The sequence below is a fragment of the Falco punctatus genome (assembly GCF_963210335.1).
Source record: "Falco punctatus genome assembly, chromosome: 3".
NCBI lineage: Eukaryota > Metazoa > Chordata > Aves > Falconiformes > Falconidae > Falco > Falco punctatus.
Genome location: NC_137582.1, coordinates 36,615,735 through 36,641,983, shown reverse-complemented (window position 1 = coordinate 36,641,983; position 26,249 = coordinate 36,615,735). Strand labels below are relative to the sequence as shown.

The following is a 26,249-nucleotide window of genomic DNA, read 5'->3' as shown; positions in this document are numbered from 1 at the left end:
AACCAGACACGAGCTAAATTGGATGTCTGACTATTTGAGGTGTCAAAGAGTGAGTTGCTTCCAGACGTTAGTAAATCACTGTTACGTTTTTAAAAGTACAACAGTCTCCTAGATTTAAAGCTCCTTCACAGAATTCCTCCAACACTCACAGAAATCATTCTTTATAATATTTCCCACTCATCAAGATCTCAGTAAGGAAAAATCTCATACTGAAGAATTTCTGTAATTATGCTGACATAGTTGTCTAAATAGTCTAATACTCAAACTCTTATAAGCATATTGCACAGCTTTGAATGGAATTTTATTCCACAATGGAATGAAATGGACCTGAACTTTTCCTATTAATAAAAGGTAAGACCAAGTAATGGTCGTCTTCTTCAAAACAGGGTTTATGCTTTTCAAAACAAAGCTGTTGTCCTTATAGTAGAATTGTTTTATAACTGTGCTTTTTAAAGAGCAGATCTAAAGACTCTTTCTGTGATACGAGAAATACAAACTGTACACATCGGTCTTCTCAATGAAGCAAGGCCAGTGACACCAAACGGTTGTATTTGCTAGGCACGCTTTCCACAATAAGTCATTAATTTATTTACAAATGCTGTCATTGAAAACAGTCATCCTGCAAGTCCTGAAATGAAATCAAACCCACTGCCACACAGTGAACGTCCAGATCTGTAGAACTGTTCTTTGAGCTCCTTTTTCCCACAGCTCCCAACCAACAAGATGCTGCCAAAGTCAACACAGCCACCACTGTCATACTTCAGTGCCTGTGTCTACAGCAGCTGTCACAGTGGCCCTGGGGCCACCTTTAACACCAAATTCTGGTATTCCTTGAACCCAGGAACCAGGCTGGAGCCCTGCCAGGACGTGTCCTGCAGAGCAAGCCCCCCAGGCTGGTTAGTGCCTGGCCAAGCGGTGGCGAACTGCATGCAGGCTGCCCCAGAGGCAGGCAGCCAGCTGTCCTGCCCTTGGAGGGGCTCTCGGTGCAGCCCGGGCCCAGCAATGTGGTGCTGAGCTGGGCTGCAGCTGAGGGGGAGCAGACAGCAGCCTCTGCAGGTTCCGCTGCCCCTCGAAGCCTCACCTGCAAGCTGCCTTCTAAAGGGATGAGTGTGGGGAGAAGCTCATCAAATAACATGTTTTAAACCACACGTGGAACAAGCACTTTCTGTCTTTTTTGCAGAACAACCACTGGAGAAGAGCCAAGTATCTCAAGCACTCTCTGCCCCATCCCATTTAGGACAGTGCTCAACCCAGCATCTCCACCGCTCCAAGGAGCATGCTCCACTCCCATCCTAACCTGGCTAGACTAAACTAACTGCGCCAGTACCAACCAAAAAAAAAAAAAAAGCCACTTAAAAATCCATTTTAGATTTGTTTGCATTACTTTAGACAGTTTGTTATGTATTGGGATGAAAGGAGCCCATTAAGTACATCTATATTTACTTCATTACAGTGTGGCTCTTGAAGTTAGATGAAAAGATTTACTCTGGCCAAGTTTGTTTATTCATCAACATCAGCTAAGATATGTTTTCAAAGGCTCATCCTCATGGTATTTACATGAAAGCGCACAGATTTTTTTCAAGGGTTGTATCACATTCTGAGAACTGGTAAAGGACAAAAGAAACTTTTGTGAGAGTTATGAAATCAAGGATCAGTAGAGGAAGAATTCCTATCATTTCCAGTTATTTGGGGGGGGGGGGGGGGGGGGGGGAAGGAAACCACTCTTTCCCATCTGGAGTCATTCTTTCTCATCCTGCAGATGCATCAACAGCCACAAACTGTAAGTGGATGATCATCATCATGCCCCAGCCTAGATAAGGTCAACTGGCACACTGCTCACTGAGGAGCACCAGAAGTGAAGAGTTCATCCCACCTGAAGCACAAGAGTTTAAGCATATGTAGTCTCCCAAGTCTCTAATCTTTTTTATCTGCACTTTGACATGAACAATCAGTCTTTTTTTCACAGGTGGTATTGAAGAAAAGCTCTTCATTACTGCTAGCAAAGCATTACGTAGAAATACATACAGCCCACCACTGACCAACCCCAGCTGTGTACAAGTCCTAGTTATCTCCGACAGGAACCCAAACAAGACTTGATACTTGCATGCCTTCTAATACCAAAATTTTATCCTCAAATTATCTAAATATTTAAATGACATTTATGGACACTGTCTTTCCTCATGAGTTTACATTTTCCCACGGAAGACTTCCAGAGTGATTAACAATGCTGATCTTTATCCTTCACACTGACTATTCATTCATCCTTTCTAAAAGGAATACTGCTTACATATGACCCAAGAGGGCTGTAACAAGGCAGTATTTATCTGCCCTAATAATCTATCGCTGCTGCTTTGATTAAAACTTGGTTATATCACATGCACAAAGCACAGGAACGCCTCCTGTCACTCATCATCTTCACGTGACAGCTCTGCTTGGTGCACCTCTGCAGAAGCAGCCTTTGGAGGTCCCACCACCTGCAGCTCACCCTCCCCAGCCCAGGAACAGCAGGCCCAGCGCTGTAAAAAACTGCTTCACCATGGAAGAAAAGCAGAGGGGGTTGCAGCTTGAGGCCTCGAGTGAGTCACCAGACGCCTGCAGGTTGGCATTTACCCTGGTTCGGGAGCAGGGCAGCGCTGCTGCTCGGCACACAGGGTTTTCAGGAGGTGAGGGGCCAGGGGGAAGGTGAGCCAGATGCAGCACACACGCCTCTGAGAGACCTACAGAGAACCTGCAGGATGGCATGGCAATTCAGAGCGTGAGGCATACCAGGATGGAGATGGGGAAACAGCAACCAAGAACATCTCAACTCCCTTCAGGAAACCGGCAGCCAAATCTTCAGGCTTCAGCTTCCTCATCTGTTAACAGGATTTACAGGGCCTCCAAGAGCCTGCACAAATGCACAGTGGTTTCTAGAGAGTTTATTACTGGCAGTGTGACACAAATGAGTGTGCACTGCTTGCCCTTTCCGTGTCTTAATCAATGTAAGCGATATCTGATTATACAAACATTTAGAAAGACACCATTTTCCCAAAGAAGCCATCCTGAACTTCCACCCTCACCAGAATGTTAGTTTTTTGGTGTCATTATACACAGTGTAAGACCTGCAACCGATAGCATCTGTGTGACACAGGGCTGGGCAGCAAGCAGCCAGGGCACCCTGCGTTCAAGCTACAGGCTGCACCACCAGGGCCTCATCTAGTGCATCTTCCCTGCTGGCTCCATGCAGGGCCTGAGCCAGCCGTTGCCACTCATTCAGCACTCAAACCTGGGAGGGGGTTCTCTCAGCCCCAGTCTGGCAACCCGTGGATAAGGGCGAGTCTCAGCGTTCCACGCCCTTTCACCCTGCCTGAGTTCCCTCCCGGCCGCAGCGCGGCCCCCAGCCCGCAACACCTCTGGGGCTGAGCGACCCTCACGCCCCATGCCTGAAATCTGCTCCATTCCCAACACCTGGAAGCACAAGCATTGCTATAGGAGCCTGGGTTATGTTATTTGAATGATTTATTGTTTCAATTAAGTGCTAAATAATGTTTCCAAGCCTTCTTTGTCTATTAATTTTACTCTTAAATTATATTTTGCAGTTGCAGATGATACAGTGTTGCAACTACTTTGAAAAAGACCCTCCCTCCTCCATCCCTCCATCTTCCACAAGGAAGAAGATTGTGTCCCGTTCCAATCATTGAACTCTACAGCACTTTACCATGGACATCGATGAGCTGATAAACAGATTTAAATCCTTTGTGCGTTAAGGAGGTCCGCACTGCCCCAGGAACAAGCGCTTCTTAACTAAATGCCATTAACAGCCAGTAAGAATTTCTTGTGAGATCCACATTCCTTGTGGATTCCTCAGAACTGTGCTTCTTAAAATATGTATCAGCCCTAAATTACTGAGCATTTCTTATTTAGGACTTGAAATCCAGTTGCCGCTTTCAGATCAATATAACTTTAATAGTAGAATAAATTTAAAGCTTATCTAGTAGCAGTCATTTGTATATAATACATGAGCTAAAGCCACATTCACATCGAAGTGCCTGGCAATGAGGCTCATGAGGAGCACTGTGGCTTAAAATGCAATGGAATACCTGTTTCTTTTCCTCATTAAATGACATTTCATAAAAGGAACTGAACAAAAGATAGGTGAGCTTGCTGAGTGGTATACCCCACCACCTTCGCTCACATGAGCAATGTGTTGCCTTCAGATCTGCTTCTCATTTGAAAGTTGCAGATCCCCATTGCTGACCTGAACGATGATTTTATGTTAATAAAATCCTGTGTTGAAATACTGGTTAAACATAAAATTGCTCTTGTACTTCAGGCCTGCAGGACGTTGCACATACTGTACTCACTGCTTTTGTTTTCAATGAGGGCAAAGGACACTTACCCCTTACAGGATATGCTCCACAGGCTGCAGGATTTGGCCCTTGTTAAATAAGCTAACCCCTGAACTAATGACTTTTCCAGGAAGGGGAGGCACTTGCACTACACTGACGCCGTGCACCTCACGTACAGGTACATTTATCAGGGCAAAATTTTTAAAGATGTAGAATAACAAACCCTGGAATTTGAAATTTCTAATTCTGTATTGCTGAAGAGAAACAAAGACAACGAAAACGTCCTTCCATTTACCTACTGGGTACCTTTAGCAATGCTTGCTTCTGCAAATGCTCTTACCAGACACTACTCCGAACTGCAACGCAGACAGACTTCAAGAGGACTAAGGAGGACTCGCTTCGTGTTCACACAGCGCTCTTGTTTTATTCAAGTTGAATAAAGCAAGAACTCCAGATAAAAGTTAATCAAGCACGGCTGCTAGGAAGGGGGGAAATATTTTCTGCCATAATTTGATCTTTGCTCCTTCTCTCACTCTTTTTCTGCATTTATTGCTTAATGGCTCGGTATTATTTCAGAGGCCATTCCTTTTACAAATGTTATCAACTCCAGTATTCAGCACCACGGATGATACATTACTCTCCTTAACCCCAAATCTCTGAGGGACAGATTTGAAAGAAAGGTTAAAGACCTCCATCCTTCAAAGCATTACAGTTCAGACACCTATAAATCCCGATGTTTGTTTATTTAGATAACCGGATCCATTAGCCTAGGTAACAATTCAAGCTACACAACTTTTTGCTACGACCGCTTGCCTGTTTTTCCTTTGCCCTCTTAGAATCACTAAGGGCAACGAAGGCTCCGAGCAGCAAACGGTGCGTTAGGGCTAACCTGTGCTTGCGGCTCTCACCGCGCCGGGAGAAGCAGCCCTGCTCTCCCCCAGCGATCCCTGCCTCTTCAAGAGTTTCCGAGACCCAGCTCCGAAACAAACCGGAGTCTGTCAGCACCTAACAGGATCTGAATGAAAACAGAGTTGCGAGGCTGACCCGCAGCACCCCGAGCCGGGCGGCGCGCTGAGCCCCGCCGCCGCGCTGCGCCCGGGAAGCCGCCCCGCAAGCGCAGCCCTGCCCGCCCCGCACCGTGCCCCGCACCTGCCGCCGCTCCCGGCCCAGGGCCCCCCCGCCCCCGGCAGCCAAATGGCCGCCGCGCCCGCAGCACGGCCCGCGGCCGGGCAGGGCAGCCCTGCGGAGCGCGCCGAGCCCCGCAGCCCTGCGGTGGCCCCGCCACCAGCCGCCCGCAGCCGCGCCGCGACCCGCGCCCTCAGCGACGGCACCCACCAGCCCCCCAAAACACGGACGCGGCAACTTCGCGCACCGTCCCCAACTCACCGGGAGGCGCCGGCCCCGCGGAGAGGCGCGCCCGGGAACGCCGCCTCCCGCGGAGCGCTGCCCGCGGAGCGCAGCCCGCAGGGGCCGGGCAGCGGCGCGGCGAGGGGAGGGGAGGGGAGGGGAGGGAGGAGCAGCAGCAAGTTGCGGCGCGTCTCTCTCCTCGCCTCTCCCCCCTCCCCCTCGCCCTCGCCCTCCCCCTCCTCCTTCTCCGCGCGGCAGCAGGGTCGGGGGAAGGCGGCGGAGGGGGACGCAGCGCGGCCGCGGAGCGCAGCGCGGGCAGGAGCGCGGCAGTGCGCATGTCCCCGCGCCTAGCGCCGAAAGGCGACCGATGCGGCGGCGGCGGCGGCAGCGCCGTGGGCGGGCAGCTCAGGCCCGCCGCCCCCCGCCGCCCCCCGCGCCCCGCAGCGCGCCTTTGCGGAGACTGCGCGGGCACGGCTGCCGCCGCATCGCCTTGCTGCGCGCAGGCAGGCTGCTCGGGGGCAGGCGGGCGCGCCAGCCGGCGCCGGGGTGCCTACCGGGGCGGGGGTGCCTACCGGGGCGGGGGTGCCTCGGCCGCCCCCAGCAGCGGGGAGCGGGGGCGGCCCGCCGGCAGCGCGGGGGCCCGGGGCCGCAGGGCTTGCTGGAGCGGGCGCCCCCGGGTGCCGCAGACGGGCGCGCTGCCTCCAGGCTGCGCGGCCGGAGGGTGCACCGGTGGTCGGCCTAGACGAGGAGGAAAAAAGGAGGAATCCGAGCGTCCTGTTATTTTTTTTTCCTCTGTAAAGTGAGCATGTCTAATGAAGATGGGTATTACGACAAAAGGGACCTCCGCATACTTATTGGTGGCTTTTTAATGTTGTACCAAGGTCCTTAAGTGAAATAACCATATTTACATGATACAGGGAGGTGCAAGGACTGTGAGCGAAAAGCACTGTAAGTGCAAAGGCAGGAAACGAAAAACGCCTAACTTAGATCTGTGGGGATTTTTTAGGGAAATTGCACAACTACTATTAAGTTTCCACCCAGATGTAAGGACTGACCTAACACCCAATGAGTTTCTTGCTTCCCGAGAACAAGTTCAAGCCTCATATTGCATTCTGCACTAACACCGATACCGCACATGTGGCTGGCTCAGGGTTTGAGCCTGAATCTGCATTTACCAAGCAAGGCTTTGCCTGCGCAGGAAAGTGTTGCAGGGGGGTGGGAGTGGGTGTTTGTTTTTCAATAATCCAAATACAGTGGTACCATCAGCATTTTCATCGTCACCTCATCTTTGGCAAGATTACAGCTCAGTTTATTATCTCCATGCGTATCCATGCAATGAATCCTCAGAGCTGCTCCTTTCTTCATATTGTCTTTCAGTATTGCCAGCTGTTGGGTTCCTCTGTTGATTTGTTTGCTTTTTTTTTTTTTTCTTTTCTTCTGGGCCTCCTTTAAGCTCTTTATCCAACCACTTCTGTTCTCATTGGGCAACGTAGTCCATGTCTAGCAGAGTATAGCCCATCTAGACACCATGTGTGTCCACATGGCCCCTGCAACAAAATGTGTATTATTCTACTTTGTAGCCTGCCAGCTCTTGTAATATCCAGCTGATGCATGTGATTTTACCAATCTGGTGTTGCTTTTCTTCTCTGTTCCTAACATGCCACGTTATAGCTGACTTAATGATGTTTTCTTAGACTTTGTTCTCTGGTTTCCCTTGCCCATCCTTCTTGCAGAGAGTTCCCATCAAATCCTTCCATTAGTAACATGCAGGCCTTGTGAAACCCCTAACATCTGCATCCACATCCCACATGGTAACTGCAATGAACCCAGCTACCTAAGAGACTTTAACTCTTTCCCCTCCAATTGTGTTGGTTTCTTGTTGTTACGGTCAGTGAAGATTTGCATATGTGGAGTCTTCAATCAGCACCTCAGTCCTCCCTCATTCTAGACCAGTGGTTCCCCAGCTCTGCTCGAGGATCACAGAAGTCATATAAAGCAGTGGTAGCCCATCATAGCCCTTTGGTGTCTCCATAGTGTTTTCAATTTAAAGTATGAAATCACACTGGGATTTGTAAGAAATTTTGGAGGCTAACAGTAGCGTGTAGGTCCAAAAAGACTAGGAACCAGTGTTCTAGCAGCTACTCCCCTTCCGCTGTGTCTTTTGGCACAGTTTGATGTCATCAGCAAAATGCAGTTTTCCTCAAGTCTTCACAAGGGATGCACAAAACATGCCAGCACACCAAAACCCACAGGAAATTTCCATCTCCTTAAACTTACTGTAGACATTCCCAGTCCTCCTGATACTTACTTTATTTGGATTTAATTAGTGGAAGAACATTCCAAAAACCATAAGCTAAATCAAAACCATATACTTGCTTTTGAACAAGAGTCATTACTTGTGGTATAAAAAGAGTACTACCATAACAATTTATATTCTCATCTTAACCTATACCCCTGTTAAAATGTAAACAAAGCCTAAGACAGCTCCAAAGGAGAGGGGCGGCTCTCCTTTGCCTCTTCCTTTCTTCTCTCCCACCTCCTCTCTCCTCTTTGCCCTCCAGCTCCAAATACCATTTGGTTTAATTTATCTTCCTCTGTATTTAGGAAAAAAACCCACCAATTGTATGTTTCTCTTTTAAATCTAGGGAAGTGGGGTTTGCTCATTAACTAACCTTTATTTGCAGCCCTATTCAGCACACAGGCAAAGATCAGGAAGGAAAGAGGAGATGCAGAGAGAATAAAGGAGAGGCAGCCTGTGATCTCTCAACAAAAGGAAAAGATCAGCCATGGAGTCAAAATGGAGGGGTAGGTGGGAGTTGTAAAGGCAATGGGTGGCTGGCAGAGATGGAGGGAAAGGAGCTGGGTAGGTGAGAGGCAAAGATGAAGTCCTTCAAAAGGGCTAGGAAAAATCAAGCACTCTTAGACATGATTAATTCTGTACCCCACAAGAGTGAGACTATTCCCTCCTGTCATTTCTGTGACAGGCGCTCCCAAAGGCCCCTGTCACTGCTAGAGCTCCGTTATCCGAGGCATTGTGCGGATACATAAATGACGTGGTCCCTGCCACAAGGGCCTTACAGTTTAGCACAAGCCAAAACGCAACAAAGGAATGTAAAAAACAGCATGAGGGACCAGGAGAGGAAGGACAGCTGAAACCTTGCAAGCCTACATCGCAGCCTGTGTTATGCAACTTCACGGTTATAGTCATATGCAAATAATATAAGAGAAATGTACATAGGTAGTAGCAACCCACCCTCCATCTCAGGCACTTTCATTGTTTTTTTTTTCCCCTTCAAGAACCAGAAGTCAAGCACCTGATTTAACCTTTTGCCCAAACAGCTGTTGGTAGTAGCTAGGGCAGCAGACTAACACAGAAATAGCTGAAGGAAAAGGCATGCGAGCAGCTGGAGGTCACAGCCCTTAGCTTGTAACATTTTGGGAGAGCAGTGGCAAGGAGCAGCTGGACATGTACAAGCTTTGCTGTGACCCAGGCTGGAATAACCCATGTCTGTCCCTTGTTCGGCCCCTGCACTGCCCCGAGTTGTACTGGCACAACTCTTTGGGAGTGGGCTGGATACAGAAGCTATTTTTTCAGCCGGATCAGTCCCCATCCCAGCTGCTGGTGAAGGCACACACAGACACCCTGGCTGCCCAGCCAGCCGGCGTGGGAGGGAGCGGTGGGGGCAGGCAGAAGGGCAGTGGGGCTTGCACAAGCTGCTGGAGGCGTTGTGTTCCAGGTGCACGGTATTGGCCTCAGCTGTGCTGGTGCAAGGCAGGTGGTTTTACTATACTGCATTTTGAGATGTCTGAAATGGATGTAGGTGTTCAAATTTAGACACGTTATGTTTCCGTTGCGTAGGACGGTATGTGCTAAGCCAGCAGGCCTCCTCCACCCATATGAGGAAGCCCTGTTCCCAGCTGTGCAATCCCATCATCTCTCTTTTATCAGCTCTGCTACCTGCGAATGAAAGAAGAAGCCTTTCACTCACCGGTTCTGTTCACTAACCAAGCAGAAAAGTGACCTGGAAAGAAGTGGTTGCCTAGTTTTCTGCTGGGTCAGTGAGTTGAATCAGCTCACAGGCAAGTCATATAAGCTCCAGAGCCACCAGAAATGGGGAGGCAGGGTCTTTGGCTGGGAAGAGGTCTGGGTCAGAGGAGACAGAAAAGGCGGAGAAGGAACAAGACTTCCCCCTTATGGCAGGAGAAAGCCATTGGTTATGTTTAGATGCCCACAGATGCAGATTTAAAGGTCAATTTATGCGTGTTAACCCAGGAATGCACAAGCTCTGCAGGAGCAGGCAGCTCTGCAGTTCCATGTAATCTCTAAATTAATTCCTATTTTATATGATATGAGTGTGGTCCTAGTTCCACATCTTTTATTCCTGTAGAAATAGTCGTTAAAGAAGTTTTAGTAAGTAATTTGGGGGAAATCTGAGTTCTCAGCCTGCAGGGTTCTGTAGTTTGGGGAAACTGAAGTATCTTTTGAAAGTACAGTATATCCCCTATATTATCATTTCTTTATAGTACAAGCAAACCTGTTATAAAGAGAAGACAACTTTAAACTACACAAGTGTAAATTTCCCATGGGTGACTACTGCAGAGAAGTACCGTGGGTTTAAACGAGCTCTTCCAGTGTCCCTCACCCATGCTAGTTTGTGTGATTTAATGTTCTCTATCTGCATTAAGACAGGGGAGAGGCTTATCCTTGCTCAGCTCCCTCTCCCTGCATTCTGGGAGAAAAAAATTGGAATAGGCTGATGTGTGTTTCTTTCTTCATACTAGCCCTGCATCACTCCTAGCCTCTCATCCATCTAGTGTGGACTGTATCCTCACTTAACAAAGCATACTACGACATTGCCCAGAGCTGCCCAGAAAGACAACAGTTCCTCCTCTATACATACGTTGTTGGCCTGTTTTTCAAGAGGTCTGAGCAGTCTCACTTCTTTAAGGAGAAAAAGGACCCGAGGGTACCATCACTTCTGGAAATCAAGCCATTAGGGATAGAAAGGGGGCTTCAAAGGAGGCACGGGGGCTGGTAGGAAGGCATTGCTTCTATTCAAGGGGCACATCAGTAAGAAAATGCCACCATCAAGAGGACAAAATAAATAGCCTAACAGAGCTTCCTTACAGGCCAAAAGAATCCTGTGAAAGCCTGGATGTCTACGTGCTGCATCTCTGAAATCAATGACAAATTGCATTATGGTTGAGGCATGTAAAATAGTTCGGCCAAAGAAGCGGTTCCTCGTGCGACCAATTTATCTGAGACCATCATTGTTAGTTCTGCCGGCCTTGCGAGCAAGTAAGCTATCTTCTGACAGGAGCATTGGGCCTAGGCTTTCTCCAAAAGAGAGAAATCTATTAAATGAATTAAATTTTTCTTTGTGACGTCACCATTGAGGAAGCCCACTTCCCTGCTTCTCACCAAGGGGGAAGGAGAGAAGCCCAATGGAGCTGTGTGTCTGCTGAGCAGCGCCTGGACCCACTTTCAGCCTTAGCAAATAGCCATTCTTCCCCACCACGGGGTGGGCTCTGGGGGCCCGGCTGTGGCTTCTGCCTCACCTTGCCAGCCTTGGAGTGCCTTGACTTGGCTGCAATCACTCTTCAGCAGCACAGCTACAGGGGAGCAGAGCAAGGTGCATCTGCCCAGTGCTTTTCCACATACAGCTTTCCACCCAGGAATCCTATTGTCATGAGACATTAGGGTTTTTAGGCTCATCAGTTCTGGTGACACAATCCAGCAATTTATTTTTAGAGGGAGTGAGCAGGTGTCCATGGCAGCATTTTAGCTGACAGTGCTGCAGTATTGCTATTCAGGAGCACTTGGTTGTTCTTTGTATCTTGACTTGTTACTGGAAAAGAAGTTTATTTTTACTGCTTTACGTGTTTTTAGCTTTAGGAATGGCCTGAATGAGACAAAGGAAAACACTGGCACCCTTAAGCTGAATTTCATCCATCAGACTTTCAGTGTGCTGATAGGAAGCTGGAGAAGTGGTACTAATGATTCATCTGCAGCATTGATTGTAGATGATGGTTGGGAAAGGGAATGCAAATAATAAATTAAAACTAATGACCGCAACTGATTCAGAAAATATTTTGGTTCAGAAAATCACATCAAAATCAGTTTTTTTTCCACAAGTATTAGAAATCTGCATATGGATTATTGAGTCAGAAAATTGGTTGCTAGTATTGAAAATAATGACAATCTACATTCACAGTTGCAAACTATTTTTTTTTTGCATAGCTACCTTAAATAAAATCTTTAATGCTGATGTGATATAATCTTCCATCAATATTTTTAAAATGCCACTCAAGAACATGTAGGATCACAGTGTTCATTTTCTAGGAGAAACAATGTAGTTTGAGTCTCAGTTTTACCCAAACCCTTCTGAATGTAATTACTAGGATGGCAAACTGGTTCTAATCACGGTCACAAGCATCATGCTTGAATCTACAAATTGCTCTGTCTGAGCTCCCACTCTTTGTATTAAAAATGTGGTAACTACGCAATTTCAGTTTGCTGCAGCAATGTTCAGGACATATTGCTGGCTTTGGGGAATAAAGGACAAATTTCCCATTGCTCCATATGAACAGAGATGCTGCTGCATCGTGTATAAAGAGGCTGAAGTGATCCTTAAAAACACACTGAAAAACCCTGTCAAGAAACCCAAGCCATTACCATAGAGGAGCCCATTATGAATGTCTAGCCTGACCACAGAGCAAGTATTTGGAAGCAAATCAAAACCTGCCTGAGGAACTGAGTAAAAAAGATTTTCCGAATTCACTAATGTTCATTTTAATTAATAGCCCACCTGCCAAGTGTAATAAACCTGAATATATTGTGGCCATTTATGCTTAAAGGTAGCTTCCCCCCCACTTCCCCCCTAAAAAAAAAAAAAAAAAAAAAAAAAAAAGACAAATTAGTGAAAGGAAAATCAGTACCATTGCCACTCTGTCACACACTGAGGTAGAAGGCTGATTCTAGCGAAGGCCCAAAAATTTCCTTGCCTTTAGGCTAAGAATGATTAATTATTACTCACAGAAAAATACAGAGAGCATGAAGGAGAAGGGCTGAAGTCATAGTCCAGAGCAAGAGCTGTGGTGGTTGCAGGAGGTGAATTACATTTCTCCAGATGAAAATCATCCTGCTCTGAGATCAGAAATTGGTGGATGAAGCACTGCAGCCCATTCCCACCCCGAAACGGGAAAGTACAGGGTCTGTCTGCCTGGTTCATGGTCTGAGCCAGAGAGGGCTCAGGTCCTGGGGGGTGGAAGGAGTCCAGGCGAATGCTCAATTGGAATGACAAATGCTTCACCAATGTATGACTCCTTTTCACAGCTGACTGCATTTAGGAAGAGGAAGAAAGATTACAGCCTAAAGCGGTTGACCTTTCCCACCTCCCTTACCAGGAAGGTGGAGGTCAAATCAAAGGTTCAGAGCTACATGGCTCAGTAAACACCATGCCATGCATGGGGTCAGGCTTGCGGCTCTCCGCCTTACAAGAAGTACCATGGCAAGGGGTATAAGTTGGGGGGATCACCACAGGGGCATCAGCTCCTTCAAAAGCAGCAACAGCCCAAGGGAGGTGAGCTGACCCAGTCCTGGTGCACAGCTCGACACCAAGGAGTCCAGCTCCCATACAGGCTTTTACCTTTTACTTCTGTAATAGTTTTTCTTTCAGGCTTCTCTGGATGGCTTAGAGTTGTCAGGCAGTCAGAAGAGAAGCCTGGAAGACCTGAAAAAAATGAATAAATCCATTTTGAACCTCAAGAATTATTAATATGGCTATGTATATCTCTCCTCTCTGTTGGTATCTTACAAATAAGAAAACAAGATTTTAAAAATAACCTTCAAGTTCATTTTTAATACAGGCATCATAATTAATTAAAACCGCAGAAATTAATTTTGAGCAAAATGCATACTTCAGGTGCCCCAAGACAGGGATGTATTTAAAATGAGAAGCAAACAGCATCCATTACATAGAGAAAAATTACAGACAGAATAAAATTTAAACAAGTCATTATTTGAAATGCAAAAATGTAATATATGTGTTTTAAAATAAGTTAGATGAAAGATTTCCCTACTTTCTTTACCCACCTTTTCAAATCTTGTGGAAGGAAACATGCCCCAGGCAAACTCAGGAACTATCTTTTCTTTGATAAAAAGGCCTTTCTGTTTCAAAGGCTCGCTGCTCAGTAATATAGTTAAATCTATTTCAGATTCAGGAAGAGTAAAGCTTTTGATTTAGTACAGGCTAATGTTAAGAAAGACATTTAATCCTCAATTTTCTGAAGTATTTTTAAACTACTGGCAGATACTTCCCTATATCACTATGCAACATTCACTCTCAAAAATGTCTCTACTTTATTTTTTTCTTTTTTCTCTCCCCACTCCCTTTTTTTTTTTTTTTATATATATATATGTTATCCTTTTTTGTAACAGGGCAACTATAACAGAAAATACGCCAAATTAATATCTTGGTTGGAAGCATTAACTCACTTCCAAGGGGCCTGTTAGAGGGGGGTCAGTTGACCTGTGTGGGCTGGAACAATCCTGGGATGAAAACACCCTTTTAGACATCTTCAGGCACTGTTTTCTTCCAGGTTTTACAAGCAGTAGGCTGCATAGCCTGCTCCTGCCTTTGCAACCTTGCATGCTTCACAGCGAGTTATCCTCTGGGATATCAGGTGGGTGTTTCAACTCTAGTAGAATTTGATCTCCCTGTCTTTAGCTTATATAGTAGAGTAGTAGAAGGAAAATTAATAAAAACTCATAAAACCAGGTGATATGGTTGGCATCTGCTGTGGTTGGCCACCTCTATCTTGTCTGCCTAACACCTCTCCTATGCCAGCAGATGCATTCCCATGCAGCCATAGCCTGGACAGGGCCTAGGAATGATGGTGTGGGGCACAGGGGCAAGAACCCTTCCCTCCACATAACTGGTGGTCCCAACCTCAGCAACGGGGGGACACAGACGGAGGCTCTCCTTCTGGCCACAGCAAGCCACTGCAGTACCGAAACGCTTGGCTCCCTCGCTCAGTGTCGTGCTGGTGCCACTACTTTTTGACTTATCATAGCATTTATATCAATTATCACCCAACATTATTTATAAAAATGCAGATTACTTTAAATACTGTTCTCAGTTCCTTGAACTGGTGACCAGGTCTGAAGAGCTGATGAAGAAACAACATGCAATTCCCTGTGTATCCTTCCAGCTACAGCGTAACAGCTAAATTGCTGACTTGTGTCCTTTTTTCCTTCACCAGATCCTTTTCCTTCTCTTCCCCACTGGCTATACTGTGTAACCATACCGCAGAGATATTAATGTAATTACTGGGCAAGACAAATCAATGTTGGTTTTGAGCTGCCTGGGTGTTTTGTTCATGCCCTCTTTTCTGGGGCAGCCCTTGTGCAGCTGGTGCAGGGAAGCAGAAACGTGCTCTCTAATAACCCCACCAAATCCTCAGGACTACAGCCACCCAGGTGATCTTTTTACCATTATAGCGGTAGCGATACAGCAGTTACAATGTCTGTCCAAGCTTCTGCTATAAAATTACATATTTCAGGAGTTCCTAACACAGCTACGGAAAACATCGCTCCACTTCTGACTGAGGCTGATACTATAAAATCAGAGGCAAATCCTTAAAGAGCTTAAGATAATAATCTGGTTGGGTTTAATTTATGAGAAGCCTTTCTTGTATTTAAGAGTGATTAAGGATTTTGCTCTATATAAGCTCACACATCTCTCTCTGCTGGCTTCGAAGTTGGGCATTCCTTTGTCTGTGTTTTAGGGTGAAAAGTCCGTGTTTCCAGGCCTGATGCTGTATACCACCTCGTTTGGCAGCATCCGTCTACCATGTGCATAGCTCGAGGAGCACGAATACAAGCAGTGGTGGAAGGTGATGAATACGCCTGTCCTGGGCCTTCATCATCTCCCTCTTGGGCTAGTAAATATTCCAGAACTGCCTTCCCAAGAAACTGCCTTAGCAGGGAGCAAGAGCTATGGAGAAAGCTGGTGTTATTTTAACCTCAAGAATTAGTATATTCGACTGAGATATACTATGCCGAGCAGCACAGAGCTGGCATAATTCTTACGTACACGTAAGCCTGGTTTTAGTAAAGCTGCTATTTTGCATGAAGGAAGCAAAAAATAAATGGGGGGTGGGAGTGGGGGTGGGGAGGCGAAACTGCCCAGGGTCTTCCAGTAACTTCCTTACAAAAAAGGAGAAGAGCAGAAGGTGGTGGTCATCAAAGATCAGGACATCTCAGGGGATGCAGAGACTGCCCTTTGAGGCAGATTCCTGTAGGGAATTTTAGTAGGGGCCTTCCATGGCTGGTTGCTCTTTGGGTGTGCTCGTTACAAAAACTGTCATCATTTTCCCAACATTAAGATTCCAAATTCTACTTTGTGACTTACTTTTGTATTGCTTGCCATTACAGGAAGATGCTGTATTGCTGTAAAACATCACAATTTTATGGTGCTGAAATACCAGAAGGATTTGGAGTGACTTTCCCCAAGCCACCTGAAAAGTAGGTCAGTGGCTATACATTTTCAAGAGAACTGCAATGCTACAGCAGAAACTGAGTTAATCCTGATGTATATGATGAATATGCCCCCTAACCTCACTGCAGGGGACAGTGTGGACGTAAATATATCGTCATTAATCTTTTCTCAGCTGATTATTTCAAAAGGGAAAGGCCTCATGACATTTTCTTTTTCATTAAATACCATGGGGCAAAATCTGTTGAGTTTGTTTGAACAGAGGCATCTAAATCCAGATTTAGCCTGCAAAATCTTGGGGTGAGAGAATAAAATTTTGTGAAAACAGAAGAATATGTAATAAAACCTAGTTTAAATTAATTTATATCTGGAATGCCTCTTCCCAAAGAAAATCTGCAATTAGCTATACTTAGGTGAAGGACAGACTTCTCATAGTCATGGTTCAGCTAATGAAATTTATAGATTTAGGTTTACACAGCTACACAAAGTCACTGTTAAAACCCTGCAGGAAAACCCTGTTGCATTCTAACTTACTCAGTTTCCCTAGAACAGTTCTTTCATGCTGTATTTCATTTCAGCCCTGGTTTCTTGCTTTTAAATAGCTATTTTTAAAATTAGGAAATCTCTTTGTAGCTGGCAGGCAGAAAGCGTAGGCTGCAGGCAGAGAGCTGGGTAGGGAAAAGGAGGGAAGGAGGGAGAGCAAATCTGAAGTATGTCAGAACAAATGTAAACATTGCATTACATAATGTAATGTGTAAACTCTTTTTAAAACAATGTTAAAGCCCTTTTGGACAGAGCAGACACCAGAGGACAGAACAGGGATAAATGCACTAACTCAGCATATATATATTGCATGGAGGTACTCTCAGGACAGTGTTATAAACCCTTGGACTTAAAAAAAAAAAAAAAAAAAAAAAAAAGACAAATTATGTGTCAATAACTAAAAATAAAAATAGAAACATCTAAGTAACTATAGGTTGCCTAAGATGGAGATTGATGTGGGGAGCTCAGGGATTGTGCAAAAAATTTAGGTGGCCCCCCAGGTGATGGGTGAACGCAAGCTCCTGGTGGGACATGTGGCTTCAGAGGACTAACAGGGGGCTCAGAGGAGCAGGAGATGGACAGAAAGAAACACAAAAGTGACAGAACCTTTGCTCGAATAACAGCCAGGCTTTGAAGGCTGCAGGTCAGAAAGGCTACAGGAAAATGGCAGCAGCAACCAGTGCCATTGCTGGTGCTGTTGGGGCAATCGGCAGAGCGTGCGATGGTGAGGGCAAAGACATGTGATGGCCCAAAAGGTTTTGCCCTGGTGAGGAGGGGACTGTGCTGGTGAGGAGCAGCTTCTGTGCAGATCAAGAGACTGCTGAGTGGTAGAGGCATGAACAAGAGGACCAAGGCTGTTCTGCAGGGCTTTTCTTTTTGTGTGTGAGAGAGAAATATCTATAAAAAAATCTAATTAGCTTGTAAGTGAGGAGATTTCTGAAGTGATCTGTCACAGGCTATAAATAACACTATTCAGAAAACAAAGTCCTAACAAAGATTCAGTGGCTGGAAGCTGGAGCTGGGTAAGTTCGAGCTAAAAATAAAATTTAGATCTTGACCAGTGAAACGGCTTATGACAGGATGCGGTTAGCTTCTCTCGCACGTTAAATCTTTAAATCAGGATTAAATTTCCTTCTTTAAAAACTACTCTAATTCAGTCAGCAGAGAGGTGTTCAGCACTGTGTTCGCAGGGTAAAGGATAATATCCTAGGGAGTTATGCTGAAGCCCTGCAATGATGCACCGTGGACTTAAAATCTGTGACTCTAGAATAACCACCCTCGAGCAATATGTGATTAGAAGGGTTGAAAATGTGTATTAATTAACACTGAAAAGCTAATCAAAGTGGGTCGGTAAATCAGGCAAGCATAAAGGACAACCATTGAAACAATTTAAATTACAGCACTATGAAAATCTGTAGAAGTGTTTCCAGAGAGTAACATTTCTCCTTTGAAACATCCTTGTGTAGGAGGATTAATTTATTGTAGGCTTTTTGTGGCTAATGCATACTTAAATGTTCCTTACTTGTGCAAAAGGTCTACATAGTGTAGGGCTACGTAAGATTACAGAATTGCCTTTAGGCTGTATGCTTTGAGCACAGCCTCACAATGAAAGCAGAGATGGGACTTGGATCCTTCTCCTTCACAGCAAGATTATTTCTCTGAGTGGAGGGTGTCAGCTGCTGTGAGACACAGCTGAATGGCTCCAGCTTTGCCCAACTGAGAAAGTCTATAGAAATTTGCTATAGAAAAGTAAACCTTAGAAGCATGTAGATGCTTGTGAAATTCTCTTGGGATTTCACCCCTAGTGTATTAATGAGTCTGGTTAATTGTCAAGTGCCAACTCTACATTCATCAATTAAATGAGAATCATTACAAACTGTCTCACCCATTGTCACAGAGGCAAAGGTTCCTTTCAACTCTAATAAATTAAATTAAACTGGCTCAAACCCTGCAACCATAGACAGATTGGCTTTGTGTTGAGAGGCATTAGTTTGATTGACACCTGTCTGGTTGACCAGGAATGGTTACCAGAATGAATGGCATCAGACAAAGGGATTTTGTGTGTTGTGGGAGGGATTTTACATGTACAGTTGCACCATCAGCTGGTGGATGCAGCACTTGGGAGCAGCATCTGACCAGTTACGTAGCATTACTGGCTTTAGGTTAGAACATAGGAGTCTTCTTATGGAGCTCTGAAGATGTGGCTAAATGTGTGTAAATGTTAATGCTATTGCTTTTTCATCCATCTCTTTTCAAGGTATTGAGCAGGAAACAATATGTGTCTGCACAGAGCAGCAATTCAGTAAGCAAATGTATCTCACATAGGAGATTTTCTCCACATTTCTTCCCAGTCAGCAAATGCACTGGTGGCTGCCAACACCTACAGTTTGCCTTTGTTGCCAGGAAGTAGATCTAGCTGATCTTCATGTTGTCTGTGTGTTTTAAAAATGTATTTTTTACCGTAACAGCTGCCTGCTCACCAGAGCTTCCTGTTTTTTAACAGTCTCATCAGACCACTGCCTGCAGATAGAAGCCTCTACATGGTGCCACTGGTAATTCACCTTTGCTAAATCTTGTCTGTCTTGAATATATTCTGAGCAACTGCTGCAGACATGCATTTGGTATGAGGAAGTTGTGTTGCCACACCAGCTGCCACATGGTTGTGTTCTGGCAGCAGACAGTTGCATGTGAATCGAGTAGTTGGCTGGGGACAGTTCAGGATTGGTGCCGACAGTTCGGCTTCGAAGCTGGTGCATATCAAGGCAGTTTTACTTAAGCCATTGAGCATACTTCCACCTGAGGTTCTGGCACATGGGCTTACTGAGAAGAATGGGAAAAGCTGGAAAGAAGATGTGTACATTTGTAAAATTCAGTCAACTATTTTAAAGGTGTCCTTTGCTAACATGTTGTGTAGTTGAACTACACAGCTGTGGCTACTTCAAAATACATTTGAACAGGCTGCAATTTTGCAAACATTTGAAATCGAGAAGAAATAGCAAGGGAACTGGATGGCTATGGTTATATGCAAATCAATATCCTGTGTTCTGTCTTGCTGTTACGAATTTAGGTACAAAAGAATTCAAAGCGATGATGATCAAAAACTTGATTACTGAAGAGGAATATGCCAATAATTTCACCGTGTAAATTAACTGATTGTCAGCTAAATACATTTAGTGCTGAGTTTTCTGGGCTAGTTCTTGTAGGATACTTCATCTTGAGAAATGTTCAATCACATTTAAATGCATCATTGTCTTCTGGTCTCTGTTACTAGAATCCCTGGTCTAGAAGCAGGGGTGTCGCTTCTGCCTTCCTTTTAATGCTTTTGGGGTGATTCTCATAACAGAGACACAGGTGGGTGTAACCACAAACACACACCTCCAGCGAAGCAACAGAAGTGGTCTGCGCAGGCAGTTTCGTCATGGGTGGTGGCAGAGCAGATAGGAGTGGCGGCTGATAATCTTGCACTTGGGAACTTGGTGCTTGTGGTTTTTCTCAGTGCTCCAAAGAGAAGGGCTCTTTCTAATCTATTTCCCTTTCTACTTACAGTCGTTTCAGCACAGCAGATTTTAGTGGTTTGCTGCTGACTTCTCCATGTGCTATAAACTGTCATACCAATCAGTAAAAGTGATTTGTATAGCAAAGCGGCTGGTGCTGGAGACCCCATGTCCATGCCATACTAGGAAGCTGTATTTGTACAGGGTTTCTGATATGATTATTTAATGGCGCCATCTTTCAGGGGGTGCTTCTGGACCACGTCTAGTCTGCTGCTATAGTTTGAATGCCCATTTGTGGCTGGAGCACATTAGGGGTCATCCATTTTCATTTCATCTAAAAAGAGTTCATCTCATGTTCAAGACCACTCCTGGATGACAACCAAATGCACTGGCTGAGTGCGATCAGAAGATTCATTTCTGAACTGAAATGGTAATGTAGATGTGCAGACACCACCATTATAAAATACCAATCTTTCTAGTACAGTTGTGGAGAAGGTTATTTTTTAAAGACTGAAAAAAAGTTAATCTCCTTCTGAGCCTAACAAATCTACAGTTAGGGAGATGAAGAGGGTACAATATTTCATCTGTTAATGAAAATGGAGGTAAGTCTAACAAGTATAATACCACGATTCACAGCTCCTGGCTGGCACTTCTTCCCACAGGATGGACCTTTCCAGGGACTTACCTCCTCCTTGCTTATAAAAGAACAGCAGCCAAAAAGCAATTCTTCCTTTTCATAGAACTGGGATAGAATCCAGTGAGCCAGGAGTAACTAAGCTGCTGTCCTAAAATCTCGCAGAGATGGAAGCAGAAGAACACTGTGACCCCAGCCTGGGCCTGGGTCCTTGAGATACTGTCGCTTGGATGAGGTGTGCTGAAAGCCCTGAGCTGCCACTGCCCACAACAGAAGCCCCCTCCAGCGCATTGCCACTACCAAACCCACCCACAGACTAAGCTCAGGATGGAAATGATGTAAATCAGACCCAGACTGAATGTCAGTATCAGTGTGATGATGGGGGGTAGGGAAGCTTCTCTACAGCCGTAGAGAAACCTGAAGAAGGTGAAGTGGCTGCAGTCTTTGTGGTGTTTGCACAGATCCCTGTGCAAAACTGCAGTAAACCTAGGAAAATCATACTGCAGAATGACCATTCATAGTTCAGTGTGATATCCGTGTGTCCAGGTTAATGCTTAACTGTCAGCTTTGACAAATATTTAATTGGTCATTCAAGAGACCCAAAGGAAAGTCACAGGCAGGGAATTCATGCTGATGGCACTGCTGGGCCTGCAGAGGAGATTACTTACACAAGAGGTCAACAAAATCGGTTTATAGTAGCTTTTCTAAAAAACAGAACCAGTGCATGCATCAAAGAGTTTAATATGTTAAGAAGAGTAAACACTTCTTTGATCAAGGCAAATCATCTCTCCAAAATGTACTAGAGCATGAGAAGGTGTCAACAAGCTTGTGGACAATTCACCGTGTCAATATATTCTGCTTAGACTTTCAAAAGCTATTTGAAAGAGCTTTTCAGCAAAAGCTCCTAAAAACAAAGCTATTACAGGATGAAAAAAGGTTGGGTCTTACCTGGATAGATGACTATTTCAAAGATAACAAGCAAAGCAAAGAAATAAGTGATTTGTTTTCACAGAAGGGAGAGGTTACTCTGGGGAGGTAAGAGCCCTGAAGATATCTCTGTGAGAGCTTGTGCTGTTCAAGATATTCATAATCGATGTGAGATCAGTGATGAATCTCACACACAACGATAATCTCATTAGGATTATCATTGTGTGATAATCCTAAAGTATTCACGTAGGAAAGGAAGAGGCCAGCTCTGAATGGTTATAGAATGAATAAGCTAGGTAACGAAATGGAAGATGAGGTTCAATGTAGATAAATGTAAAATAATGAACATGGGAAAAACCAACTCTGTATAGGCAGTGATGGGTTCTGGGTGAGTTGAACAACACGGGAATAAGATTTAAAAATAAATAATTCTCTAAAATTGTCAGTTTAATACACAGTAGTGATCAAAACCCAAGTCTAATATTAGGAATTGCTAGGGAAAGGAATGAAGAACAAAGGAGAAATAATAATAATAATTATTATTATTATTATTATTATGCAGAATATTAATTTGCATTTTGAATGCTGTATGCGGTTCTGGTCTCTCTATCTCAATATGTATAAAGTAGAACTAAAAAAAAGTGTACAGAGGGAGAAAGGGAAGATAAAAGAAAAAAGAAAGAACCGAGAGGTAACATAATGAAGTCTACAGAGTCATGAGTGACCCAGAGAAAGTGAATAGGGAATGATCATTCTTTGTCTCAGTATAAGAAGAAGCAACAAATGCAACTAGCAGGCAGCAAATTAAAAACTAACGCACAGGGTATATGAGAAGCTAAAAATGTACAAGGGTTAAAAAAGCAGCTGGGGTAAATTAATGGAAGAATAATCTATTGTGGGCTATTAAGTGCATGCTACATGTTAAGTACTCACCATTGAGTGCATTTAATAGCCTATTAAATACCACCTCTACGTAATGAAGTCCCTGAGCCACATCACACTGGAAGCTGGGAGAGACTTTCAGAGAAATATCATTATGTGCCGGTCCTTGTCTCGTGTCCCTCCTTTGGCATTTGCTTTTGGTCCCTGATGAAGAGAAGAAACTGGGTTAGACAGACTTTTTTTCTGGCCCAGCATGGTCACTCTTATGTTCAGGGTGATGTTTGGAAGATGCTACTTTCAAATTTTTCTTTTGAGGCTGAAAGATGACAAAACCAGTGAAGACAGAAGTGGCTTGGTCCCAGCCTACATGTATGTCACCGAGGAAAAGCAGTGTCCTAATGGCTGGTAAGATTTTGAATGGGGAGGACATGTCTACTCAGACAAGGGCATGTATTTTGGCATCTCAATAGTAGGAGTTCTTTCTTTTGGGGGGCACAGCTCACAGAGAACTAGTGACTTTTCACCTTCCCAAACCAAGCCATGGATAGGAACACTGAATTTTATGCTTTTCTTATTATATTAGCAAAGGCATGACTCTCTCATAGGTGAAATTGTATAACAACATATTATTTCTCACATATAAAGCTTGTGCCTGCAAGGATGAAAGAGTAACTCCTGACAGTGCCACTACTTATATGCAAAGACATGATCAAAAATGTTCTTTTAATTTTCAATATCTGGTATGCTCTACACATTGCTATTCAATACTGCATTCCAGCTGTCATTCATAAATTACTTCAGCTGTATTCCTTCCTTTAATGATAGAAGCACACTCCTTAACAAAAGCTGGCTGTCAGAACAGTGTGTTCCATTTTGAATCAATTACTTTTATGTGTACATCTAGACCTGCAATAAAATATATGTGGAATAATTGTCTGCTGGAGTAGAGTTTATACCTAACACCCAAAGTAATTAAAACTACATGAGGACAATTTTGACAGTGTACTTTATCATTGGGACTTATTTTCCCACCACGCCCTCAGAGGGCAATTTGATGGCCATGTAAACAATTAATCACCTATGAATGAACAATGAAAGCTTTCTCAACAGTCCAGAGATCTCATTTCCTTAGCAAGCCCATCAGTACATAGCAACAGCAGCATTAGTACTAGTGCCACAGACATAATGTGGGAGGTGCTGGTTGGTGCAGAGCAGAGGAATTTGGCTCCCTTTGCTCTCAAAAAAAAACCCCAAGCCTGCTTTGCTCTGGCCATCTGAATTGAGAGCAAGAGTGGTGATTTATACCATGCAACACAAGTTACCAACACCCATGTAATGAAGACATGTTTTTAATCTGTCAGACCATCATTATTTGATGACGTGAATACTAGAAGTAGCTGATACGCAGCATCCAACTTGATACGATGATGCATGTGCACTTGACTTGGATTCACTGAGGGAACTAGGTGGAATTCCCCTCCTCCTTGTCCTTCTGCCAGCCCCTGTCCCATGTCACATGCTGTGCTCTTAATCCTGCAATGTGGTAGCAACCGCCTCCTTCTCCATGTCCTCATCTGGCCCCAAGTGCTGGGTGTTTTCACAAAAAGATAAAGAAAGCAGTGGCCCTTTTCAGTTGTTACACAAGGTGCCTGCTCTCCAGAAGGACTTCTCTCAAGACCACATGTAGTGAGAAATATAGGAGGAGGAAAAGCTATTCAAACAAATAGAATACTGAATGCAGAGCTGACCTCTGCTTATGGCATCCTGAAGATTTGTGCTTGTAGGATCAACATACTTGTGTCTTATATCTCCATGGATGTTGGGAAGACACCAAATGCATTAAAGGTTAATGCACATGAGTCAGGACACCGATGCACTGTGGGCAGAGGTTGTGCTGCATGTCCTGTGCCACACCTGCAGCATTGTGTTGTGGTGGTGAAGTTCAGCATGCAATAAATCTGCCAGAGATGTAAAGCAGTATGTAGGAACCTGATCCTCCACTGAACAAATATGTGTGGGTTTCCCACTGCAATAAGGGAAGTCTGTCTCTAGTATATTGCAGCCAGAGCACAGAGGCTTTGGTCCTGGATTGTCTAAGCTTGATCAAAACTTGTCCTGACTTTGGGGTAGCAAATCCCAATTCCCTCCCTTGAATTTGGCCCATTCCTGCCACTGTCAGACAAGCATTGTAGGGAGTAAAATAAGGGAAAGGTCCCTGGAAAGCCTGGGATAAAAAGAGCCATAACAACAGAGAGAGTCCTTGGAGAGAGCTGTGTACAAATTCACCTTTATCCTTGAAAGTAGATACTGGAAACTGTAGAGTATGAATAGGAAGAACATTGGCAAGCTTTGTTTTGTTTAGAAAAATTTATTTGAGCAGCAATAAGCAGAAAGCCAGTCTTTATCATGGGAACGTAATTGCCAGGTATAATTATTACCTTTTCAAAAACAGAAATTCATAAAATTGTATTGGTCTTCACACACACCCACCCAGTAGATGCCCAAATACATCTAAATAAATGACTGATCCTTTGAATTCCTAGGTGCTCAGCCCCATTGAAAGACCATGAACCTTGACTTTCAAAAGTTCTGACTAATTGTACTCTGAGTAGTTTAAAAAACAAAGCCATACACAAATCTGCTGAAGCAGAATTTGTAACAGGGCTTTTTGCTGCTACAGCAGGAGTTAGCAGATGAGTGAGCTTAACCCGGCCTGGCAGTGTTTCTGTGAACAGTGACTGCAATGCAGGCATACTCAGAAGGAACAGAACAAGGAGGAGTGGCTGTGGATGATGAAGAGTAGCTAGGGACTGTCCCACACGCCAAAGATTTGCTGTGATGCTAGGCAATTGCTTAAACCCCAGTATTTTCAGAGGTGTTTCCCAAATGTGTTGCTCATTTTTAAGCACTGCAGGCAGCTGGCTTTTCCATCCCTTTCTGAGCCAGACAGCAGCAGAGGGGCTTTGGCTGGGTACAGCCTGTCCCAGCTGGGTGCACCTAATCCAGCCTGGAGAGGGGCCAAGCAGAAGTGATAGCTGAGGGCTCAGGGAGCTCGAGTGGAAAGAGTGCCACGAGTTGAGAAGGCAGGTTTCTGTGTCTGGCTGGGTCTCTGCAGGCTTCACTGCTGTTTTATTAATTGCCTGTGTAAAGGCGTGCCTTGTTTGGAAAGGCTTGAAGGAGGCCTAGGGTGATCTTAGTCTGCCTTAGGATGCTCAACTACTTTAAAGTGCCTGCCTTGTTGTCCTGATTTCAGCTGGGATAGAGTTAATTTTCTTCCTAGTAGCATTCTAGGATGAGAATAATGTTGATAACACGCTGATGTTTTAGCTGGTGCTTACACTAAGTCAAAGACCTTTCAGTTTCTCAGGCCCTGCCAGCGAGGAGGCTGGGGGTGCACAAGGAGCTGGGAGAGGACACAGCCAGGACAGCTGTCTCCAGGTGACCAAAGGGATATTCCTTACCACATGACATGTGGGAGTTGGCTTGGGGGCTGGCTGGGCATCAGTCAGTGGGTGGTGAGCAACTGCACTGTGCATCACTTGTTTTGTATGTTCCTTTATCATTATTATTATTTCCCCTTCCTTTTTTTTTGTCC

General features: G+C 44.7%; 1 protein-coding gene and 1 long non-coding RNA gene across 9 annotated transcripts in view; one reads left to right on the top strand and one right to left on the bottom strand.

The window, feature by feature from the left end:
• PAG1 (phosphoprotein membrane anchor with glycosphingolipid microdomains 1) overlaps positions 1-5,851 on the bottom strand; it is a 115,602-nt gene extending 109,751 nt beyond the window's left edge. For 4 of the 8 annotated variants that reach the window (XM_080380232.1, XM_080380233.1, XM_080380238.1 and 1 more), the window contains exon 1: positions 5,715-5,833. The gene's annotated coding sequence lies outside the window, so the exon portion shown is untranslated. Of the gene's footprint in view, positions 1-5,217; positions 5,344-5,714 lie in introns of all 8 variants that reach the window. The other 4 variants (XM_080380229.1, XM_080380234.1, XM_080380236.1 and 1 more) reach the window with 2 other exon arrangements.
• Positions 5,852-6,123: 272 nt separating this feature from the next.
• On the top strand, positions 6,124-22,309 carry LOC308060928. The gene is made up of 2 exons (XR_013926979.1): positions 6,124-6,221; positions 6,287-22,309. It is a non-coding gene; the product is annotated as an uncharacterized lncRNA (long non-coding RNA).
• Positions 22,310-26,249: the final 3,940 nt, after the last annotated feature.